Below are 10,663 nucleotides of genomic sequence, written 5' to 3'. Positions count from 1 at the left end.
CTATTTTCTATCTGCAAATGAAGGCATCTCTGTAAACAAAGAGCTCTAGTTTTATTTCACCTGGCCAAATGACACACTTCCCATATGTGACATGTTTGTCTATGTTGTCCCTAACACAGGGGTCTCAAAGTCAACTTACCCGGGGGGCCGCTGGGGGTATAGTCTGGGTGAGGCTGGGCCGCATTAAGGCCGCATTAAAAAAAGTTTCAAATATTCCAAAAAAGTACAACTGGTCCAATCGTCTCAATCTTTATTAATAACAGGTCAGAATAGGGATGCAAATTATTAATTCAATAATCGTTAGTTGAATGACCTTATCGATCGAATTGATAAGAGGTGATTTTCCTGGGCCTGAATTTCCCTCAGTTTCTCTAAGACTAATATCTAAACATTGTTTACTAGATAAACTGCATGTCATATTCCTTAATGAGTGATTTGCTGTACCTTTGGAGATACAGAACAGACAATGACATTTATGTAGGCTAGTATAACAAAATCAATTGTGAATAGAAATTAAATAAAATATGTCAAGCTGCTTTAACATGAAAATAAGTTGTTCACTGGCTCCTCACACAGACACATGTCCAGGAGTCAGGCGTGTGCACAGCTTGTTTACAGTGAGGGCAGCTACTGAGAACACGTGTTCTATTCAACTAGCATCCTGATTAAAAGGAAAGAAAGAAACTCCAAGTACTTCATGTGAGCTGCGTATTCACAGCGAGCACAAATGGAAATGCTGTTTAACACGCGGCAGTCTCCTACTTTGATCCATTCTGGGACTATATTCTGACGGAGCACTGCTACATGCGCACAGAGATCACGCCGCACCTGAAAACAAACACCGTCAACATACCAGCATGGCTAGGCTGCTGAGAACTGTCCAACAGACAGCGCGTCACTTGGCACAGTTTTCAATGCGCGCTCTCATTCCGCTGGTGCAGTACGCTCACATGTGTGTGCGCACGCCTGTGTGTGTGTGTCGGGGGGCGGAACTCCTCTGCAGCGGAGAAATGCGCGAGCATGCAGAGACAGAAACGACACGCCGAGCAGAACGGAGGCTGCCACTCCTCAAAAAAAATTCAAACAAAATATCAGAGAAATACTGACGGGGCTATTAATAATAAAAATAAAATGCACAGGACAAGCCTCAGTAAATAAGTGCGTGTGAGAAAAATGTGCGGGCCGCACTAACACTAAACTTTGATGTCAAGTGGGGGGCCACAAAATATCGGCTTGCGGGCCGCAAATGGCCCGCGGGCCGCTACTTTGAGACCCCTGCCCTAACATACTTCTGACACCTTCAGTCTGACTTGAAGGTGTCTTTTCTGCAGAAGTGGATTTTCTTGGTCTGCCTGGCAGTCCATTCCTGTGCAGGTCTCTAGTGACTTCTCTGACACTTCAGTTCCAGACATGGCTAAATCATTCACTAACAGGCCCGGAGTGGCATCAGTCGGTGGTGATGGAGGGCAGGAAGAGGCCAGGGGAAGCCGAAAAGGCCAGGTTGAAGAAAAGAAAGGCGTTGAAGGAAGATGCTGTTTAACAGACATGTTTGTCAATGCTGTTTTATTTATTAAAAATCCCATCCGGCCCTGCATGCATGTAAGAAAAGATGTAAACTTTTTTTTTATTCGAACTACACCAGTGTTAGGCTTTTAATAAGTCAGCCAGCAGAGGGCACTGTCTCTCGTTAAATGCTTGCACACAATTGATGCCCTCATGACCTCTGATTTGACACTCAGGTCAGCCAGAAACGGTTAAAGATCATTAAAGTCATGCTGGACAACCACACAGCAAAACTGTGGTGTGGTTAGGAGAACCCACCAGTGCAGATTAAAAGCAGACACAGCAAACATTTATCAGGACATATCTGACATGTGTGCAATATGTCGGAAGAGATTCAAGCTCACCTCAGCTCATATCTCCCTGGCTTGACATGTACGGAGCGAGACTGCACGAGCGGTGATGTGCAGGAAGAACAAATAAAAGGTTATCAGAGAAATCCAGTCATCGTGCGACAGTTAATTGTCAACTCTGGTACAAAGCAGAGGCACTTCTTTTGCCTGCTGATAAGCTCGGGCTCCTGCGGTCTGCAGAGCCGTTGCATCAGTGCACGAGGTTAGATGAAGGAAAAAGAGGATCTGGTTGCAACAACATCCCTTAGGTGAGGGCCCTCTGGCTGCAGTGAGTAAATGGAGTAACCAGAAAATCACACATGTGCCTCTGCACATGTGTGCAGATAAGCAGCAGGCTTGTACATCGTTCACCTGTCTAACTGAGACAATGCTAAAACATCCCCACTGTTATGGGACAAGGGTCAGTTTCAGTTCATTCATTTTCTGTGAAAGCTACAATAATTAATATAGAAGCAATGGTGAACCTCAACCTACAAATTATCACCCAACTCTGCACTTTTTCTTGTTATATTTTGATGACATTTGGTACATCTAGTTGTTTTTTTTTATTTTCCAGAACAGAACTAAAGAGAGAAAAAAACAAATGAATGATGATGACAGAAATGTTTCTCATCGGTCCACTGTTTGCTCACGCACAACATGTCTGTTCTGTTTGTTAACAAAATGGCCATATCGTCGAATGCAGCTTCAGAATTGTTGGATAAATATATTCCTTTGTAAAATACTTGCTAACCAGCTAGCATGACCACTAATGTGGACAGACAGGTTCGATATTAGCATTGCCCGATGGTCTCCTTACCACACTAATCACTTCCAGTTATTCCTGCAGCAAATCAAGTTTGAACATCCTGCAGGATGGTTGTTGGAGGATTCAGGTGCAGAACTGTCTGAAGATGGTAGACATGCATGCTTTTATTTTATTGTGTTAAAGAAAGTAGTAGAAGATACGAAATGATAAAACAACACTTTTTATGAATGTGTTTGTAAATGTGAGTTTATTCTATAATATGCACACAAATAAATACCTGAAAACTCGTTGGCTTCTGTGCAGCTTGGTGTGCGTTCAGTGACCCAGGGTTGCATCAGGTCAGTTTCTTGGAATGGTGGTAGGTACGTGACTTCGATAGGTTTTTGGGTGCGGCAACCGCTGGTCATGGGTACCAGATAAAGACCTATGTGCGTATATACAGACGCTGCTAAAGGGGCGTAAGCATATGAGCACAATACGGTTGTCCTGAGAGGCATTTATTTCTGTCTGTGGGGGTATTAATACAGATGGGTGGTGCTCCCATCAGAGGCTGATACCAGACATGTGCACACTGATAGTGCGAGTGTTATATTTTTCTGGCCCAGCTTGGGGTAAGAGTGTTCAGTTGCCACATAGCCGCCTGCAGGGGGATGTCAGTTGTGACTTTCCAGTAATAACAAGGGCGTGTTGTTTTCTGTGTGCATATCTCTCGTACGTGTGTTTGCGTCAGACAGAGAGAATTTTATTTCAAACTAAACAGCCAGTCATAAGAGAACAAAAAGATGCAGTAATGTGAAGCCCATGCTATGCATGGCGACCCTATGGGGCAAAAAAAGAGAAGGCCCTTCTCCCCACCCCCTTTACAGATTCTGCACCCACTTATCTAGACTGGATGTTGGATGCCCTTTATGCAAGTCATCCAGATATCGTTAGGGATAAACCCACCATGTGGTTTTGGTTGAGAATGTGAAGAACGCACGCGTAGCCCGTGAATGTTCCTCTACATCTGTTCTCACAGAGCTGAAGGTGGAGACTCTGAGAAAATACAAACATACAGAACATCAATAAACCTGCGATATATGAGACACTCTGAGCTGTAGCATGATTGAGGCGATGCCGTCACTCTGCACAAAGGCTGCCATGTTGTTGTTTGTAGTTTCAGGAACAAATATTGGAATGAAAAATATTTTACTCTTTAAAAAAAAGTTTTCTTTCTTTTTTTTCACCTAGACATTGTTTCAAAGAGGAAAGAAAACATCTCAGGGGTTTTTGTTTCTTTTTTTTGGGGTTCTTGTGCCCTCTTTACTTTCCAGGCAAAAGGAAGAGGGCAGAGCTGGAAGAAGCAGTGTGTGTGTGTGTGTGTGTGTGTGCGTGTGTGTGTGTGTGTGTGTGTGTGTGTGTGTAAGGAAGTGTTCCTCTTGGAAAATAATGGCAGCAAAGTCGCATTAATGGCCAAACATTTCCTCCATGTTTTCCCGTGCCCTATATTTATACTCTCAGCACACACACACAGACACACACACACATGCACACACTGCATACCACTGTGTTTATTCATTTTCTGGCCACTTTAGTCATGTGGTTTCTATAACGGCCCTGATTTTATTATACACAGAGTTTAGGTGGAAAGTTGGAAGAAGCCTGATTTATTTCTGAGGTGTTAATAAACAGAGCTTTAACTTTTAATTAATTGTGGTTTCCATTCATAGAGGTATTTATAGATTAATAGGTCAAAAATGCTCAAAACTTTATCCACAACACACAACATTCTTGTTTTGTGGATAACTATTTCCTGTTATTATATTTGAAATGAATTCAAATTCAAATGAATTCCTTATTTGTTTGATGTCATTTAAAGTTATGTTACATGATAATAATGTATCTGCTGATGCACAGACGCATGCAGCCCATGAAGCAACACATCTGAAACGATCTGTTGATTTTCAGGTTTTTTTGGGGTCCCTGTGAAAATGTTACATACTAATTTCTCAGTTGGACTTCAAAGTGGAGCAGTCGTGTCTTTAAACTGCAGAGCTGCACACAAGTGAAAGGTCACTGGTTTCATTCTTCAGAAGCACTGAAGGGAAATCTGTCAGTTACAGTGAACAAACTGAGACAGAGTTACAGAAGTTATAAAAAACTATGTTCCTGGTTTAATGTAGAGCATTACTATAAAACTTTCTGTATGCACTGCGGAAAAAATGTCTGGAAAAAGGAGCTACAGTAATCAGAGCAGCCTGATAAACAATTCTAGATAAATGAACAAATGCTCAAGCTTGCAGTGAGGCGTTTCAGTGAATAGAGTGCAGGTCAGGAGATAGATGAACAGAAAAAAACATATTTTTCTGCTGTTCACTGTCACTTCAAGTAAGCTGGTGGCTGAAAACAGTCCCTATAGTAACGAGATGAGCTGTTACATGATAAAAACAGAACAAGTCTGGCACCTACAGTGTTTGATGTATAAAAAAAGTGAAAGTTTTCAGTGTTGAGTTATGAAACTGAGAAACAAGGTTGCTTATAAACTTTGGTGTTGCGATTCACGTGGTTTCCACCACAAATGTTTTACAGAGCTGTCTGCCTCTGCAGCATCTCCGTCCCCTGCATCCAGGGAGTACGTCTTTACGTTTACGCAGAAGAATTAATCATTCAGTTTTGTTCGGGTCCCTTTTGTCAGGGAGATTTTAAGTGAAACTGAAATTGAAGGATAAAAGGTTTTGTTTGCTACATGTTGTAAACCCCCTGGAGGCAGATTTGTTACTGGAGACCTTTTAAAAAGCGATTTAAGTTGGTATCAGTTTACACTGATCACATCTGCAGCTTAAATTGCAGCAACGCTGGGCTGTTCCATCGCTTGGCTGAATACGAGAAACAAAATGGCAGCCTGGGTTACTTAGAGGTGCACAGATTAGGGCCTTTCTGTGTGAAGATTGCACGTTCTCCTTGAGCCTGTGTGGATCTTCTCCGACCTTCTTCCACATACCAAGGATGTGGAAGTGCTAATTGGGAACTCTAAATTAGTAGTTGCAGGTTTGAATTGTCTCCATGTCTCTATGTTAGCCCTGTGTTGTAATGTCCAGGATGTGTCCAGGACACAACTGGGTCCAGACCCCTGTGACCCTATACAGGACAAAGCAGTTAAGAAAACGGATCACGTGTGATATAATTAGAACATTTTATACAAGCTACAAACAAAAGCATGTTTAAAAAAAATCTAAAATAATCAACAAAGTTCTGTGAATAAAAAACACCTGTAGACATATACTGTGTAAAACCTACGCTTAAACCCTGGTGGAGACAGGTAGCCAGCTGACTACTGCTCATCATGATCTTAAATGTCAATGTGAGCTGCTCCAGCTGAACGTCTCTGTGGTTTCCTGAACATTTAACATCTCAGGCTAGGCTGAGATCACAGACACAGAAAGAGCACAGAAAACCTTGTCGTAAGGAGAGCCTCATATCAGATGGTGGCTAAACCAAAATATGAGTTTCATTTTGCATTTTGAACTGCGTTACACTGTGTGCTGAAGAGTTTTTCTGACATGATCTAAGCGGTGCGCAAACCAGGTCACTCATATGTCAACATTTATGGGTCTTCTAATGAGTGCATATATTGTAAATCATGAAGTTTGTGTGTGTGTAGGCTGCAAAATAACACCACGATAATATGTTTGAATGCTATTTGTTGGTCAGATGTGGTTTGAATGTGTGTTTGCAGCACGGAGCTGTTCGCACTTCTGCAGTAGGGGCATTTTCTCAGTAAGAACCACAGAGTTTCTGATCACAGCTGGAGGCAGGGGGACACCTGTTGAGCTCCTCATCAGCACTGTGGTCACCATGCCCTACATACAGCAATGAGACACGAAACACATCCAACACAGAGGGGGGAGGGAGACTGTTGGCTCTAAAATGTCTGTATTATGGATGATATTTGAATGAGTCATATTTATACACGAGGAGGGAAGAGGCCCTGCTGTACATACAAACAAAATGATTCACCCAAAGTTTTCATTTTCATTTTGGCATCTAAAACTGCACTAGGCAGGTCCACTCTCACATTCATCATCCTCCCTCTTTCCTCATCTACAGTACATTTTATAATATGACAGCTTTATTTTTTATTGTGTACTCCTTTCCTCCACAGACAGTGAATCCTATTTCAAGAATATGAAGCTGTTACTGCCAAGATGAATGGGCATCTGTGTTTTAATGGTCTGCATTAATGCAGTAAAAAGAGCATCATGAATGAATTCAGCCCTATATACTTACACACCTCTCAACAGATCATCATTTTAACTACTAATCAGCACATCTGTGAAATCTGCAGGTGAATACCATCACATGGTACAATTCACATCTTACATAGCCTCAGGGTCAAAGGTCAAAGTGGTGACTGCAGCAGTGTAGCCAATTAACACTTGATTCATGATTGTCTGCTCTACGGTGACTGTTTACAGTCCAACTTGAGTTGTGGGTTGTGAGGATGGGGTTAAGACACATCATCTTGTATTTCTGGCAGGTGTGATGTGCTAGCTTTGTTATTTACATGTTAAAATGTCCAAACACGTCTCATCAATACTGCCTGGACTACAAAGAGAAGCCAGAAAGCCTCCTGTACCAATGTTTTTTCAGGATTAGAGCTTTAAGGAGAAGAATGTTGACATAAAACCAAAATAATGTGCTAAAAAAATCATAATTCACCTGGAGGTGTAATTGTTAAGATATTTTCATATTAGGGTTTTACAGTTACAAAGAAACCAGTAAGCACCATAGATTAGTGACACAACAGCAGCGAAAGACTGCCAAGAGAGAGTGTACAGGTGGCCAGTGTGTGCTTGTGTGTGCACGCTGTGGTAATGGAGGGGGAGGGGGGACCTGCATTTCCGTCGGCGCACAGGTGCATGGTGACATGTAACCCCGGCACCACCTTGATCTCACACACACACAGACACAAAACAACAAAGACACTTCAGATGCTGCGATAAGTGTCAGCTCCAACCACGGCGAAGGTGGTATTTTTTAGCAGAGACACGAGGAGGAGGGGATTTCACAAGAAGTCAAGCCTCAAAGTGTGTACATGTGATCCAGGTGTGCTTTGACAGTATATGGGTGGCAAATTTTTGGAACTACACAAAGAGAAGAAAAAGTTGAATCATATCCAGAAGTGTATTTCTGTGGGCATGTGTGGCGCTGCGGCTGCATCTGGCTGTGTCTCATGATGTTTGTGGTTTAGGTGTGCTGTGTTATTTTATTGCTATTTTCTCTCTTCTCACTGTGTGTATGCTGAATGAAAAAAAAAATGGGAGCGCCGCAATAAACCACATGCAGATGCTTTCTAACATAAGAATACAGACAATGACAGCGACCCTGAAACATAACGCACAGATGTATATCTTAGCTACATCTCCCTCCAAAATGGATGGTAAACAGTTTGTAACAGTAAAAAGCATAGCTAATGGACACACTAATGTTGCATTTCAGAGATTAAATTAAACACCCTGTATCCTCTTTGTAAGGGTGACTTCATGTTTTTTCCACTACCTCCTCCCACACACACACACACACACATACACATACACAGGGGATCTGCAGTTTGTTGTCCCTCCGTCAGGATTGTTCATTCAGCTTCTCTCAACCGTTCAAGTTCCCAAGGCTGTTTCATTACAGAGAGCCCACTTAATAGCAGGCACATTGACCCAACTGTGAATCGGTTCTGCAACAGCTGAACAAAACATCTGCCGGGCCTGCAGTCCCAGCCAGGACGTTCTGGAGTTGATTTAGACCAACGTTTGACATAAACCGATAAATCTGTTGATTCCACTTCCAGAAACGTCCGCCCTCTCCACATTATTACTCTCAGAAAGTTTTTCCCTCTCTTTTTTCATCATCATCTCTTCTGTGGCTGTACCTCGCCCCTATTCTATGAATCAACTGCCCCCCCACCCTCCTCTATACAGCTGTTCCTTTGCCTCATGTTGCACATTCTTTCATTCTTCAGGGCTCTGGCTGTCAAGGACCTATTACAGTTTTTCCTGCTCTCCCTCTCAGTGTGTGTGTTTGTGTGTGAAAGAGGCAATGTAACAATTTGAGAGGAATCCTAGCCTGAAAGACAGTCTACAGCTGCAGGTCCCCCCTCACACACACACACACTGTGGCCCCTGATCATCCTATCCCCCCCCACCAAGACCTATAAGAGCACCTCCCTACATCTGCTATTTTTAGCTTAAGAGATGAATAGAGATGGGGGGGGGGGGGGGGCTTCAAGGACTCACAGCCTCAATCATGCAACCGCTGCCTTCGTATAGCAGTATTTGACCTGCCTCCTTTGTCTCCCATTCTTTAAACTTCCCCTCACTGTCCTCTGCATCTTTTAGGCTCAGGTAATATACTTGGGAATGCTAAACAAAGGAACAGTGCAACACAAAAACAGGCACCGAGCCGACAAACAACAAAGCAATTAGCCAGTGTTTGGTCTGGCTGGAACAACCGTGACCTTTCAGGAAACTCCCCCTTCCTGTGAGAGACCGGTCGGCTCGTCGCTCAGGCTGATTGAAAGCTGAGAAGCACAACAGCCAGCATTCTTGGAAGTATGCGAGCACGTTTGACACAGTTGGTCCACGTATTTCCCCAAAAGGTCATCCTGACTTTGTGCTCAACTAGAAAACGTGCTGTTTGGTTATTTGTTTGGTTTACTACTGAAAGTGTAGTTTTAGTGGAAAATGTTCTTTTCACTGTAAAACTATCCAATTCATGACCAAAAAAAGACTTTTTGGGGATATATTGGTGTTAGCCACATGCCTCAAAAACTACTAGAAATCCAAGCAGCAACATTAAACACTAAAAAATGAAGCAGAACATAGAACTGCCAAAAACTAAAATGTCCAACTGCACAGCAGAAATAAGCATTTATTACAGCCTGGTACAAAAACAGTCTCTATGGCTGAACTGTATGGCCTAATTGTATTAATACTTGCAGTTAATTATATATAAGCTCATGGCCACTTTGAATGACTGATGCTACCTGTTAGCCTCAGCATCAGCTGTCCTTTTTAGCTCCACTCACACTCCACCTGTTTGCCCCTTTTTGCCAGGAGCTCTTAGGTGGAGCTGGAAGGTGCCATACTGGAAATCGTGTGACATCACAGAAAGTTTATCCCACCTTATCATCACCTAGAATCATGCTATGCTGTGTTTTGTTGACTTGACACGAGGGTGTCACGACCTGGTGTTTATTTCTGGTTTTGTTTTCTTGTTTTGGGTTTTTAGTTTAATCTTTGTTTAGTTATTGTTATTTTCCTGTAGTTCTAGTGTTTTGTTTCTCTGGGGTTTTGTTTAGTTCTTGTGTCTTGTTTGTCTTGTCTTGTCACCTTGTGTATTGTCTTGAGTTTTACTTCCTGTGGTTTCCCTCGTTTGATTACTTGCCCTGCCCTCATGTGTGTCACCTGTGTCTCCTTGTCTTCCCTGGCTCTTGTGTATTTAGTTTTTGTCTTCCCTGCACTCCCTGTCAGTTTGTCTCGTCATCATGCCTAGGTAATTTTGTCATGCCATGATTTTTGAACCTGCCGTGATTCTTTGTTATGAGACTTTACTTTTTGCCTTGGTAGTTTTGCCACGTGAAGTGTGATTTTTAGTTTTGTGTTTTTGCTTTTTGCCCTCCTGTCTTTGAATAAAGACGACCCTTTTGTTGAACTCTTAAACCGCCCTGTGCCTCTGCATTTGTGTCCTCCTCCTGACAAACCCTGACAGAGGGTGCAATTACAAAGCAGATACAGTTGAAAGAGATAATGGGGAAAAACTATGGTCATTCAAAGGCTGATAAGAGAATCCAGCATTTTCGTTCTGTGTGATCTGTCTCGACTGCTCTGGCAGATAAAGACCCCCCCCCCATACGCCTCCTCCACACACTGATCTTTCGGGACTTTTAACAGGCTGCGTGCACCTCATGTTTCCAGTTGATGCAGATCCCATTGTATTCCTCAAGGACTCCTAACTTGTTTCTTATCAG

This window comes from Parambassis ranga, chromosome 5 (assembly GCF_900634625.1).
Source record: "Parambassis ranga chromosome 5, fParRan2.1, whole genome shotgun sequence".
Lineage (NCBI taxonomy): Eukaryota > Metazoa > Chordata > Actinopteri > Ambassidae > Parambassis > Parambassis ranga.
Note: the sequence above shows the minus strand (reverse complement) of the source record.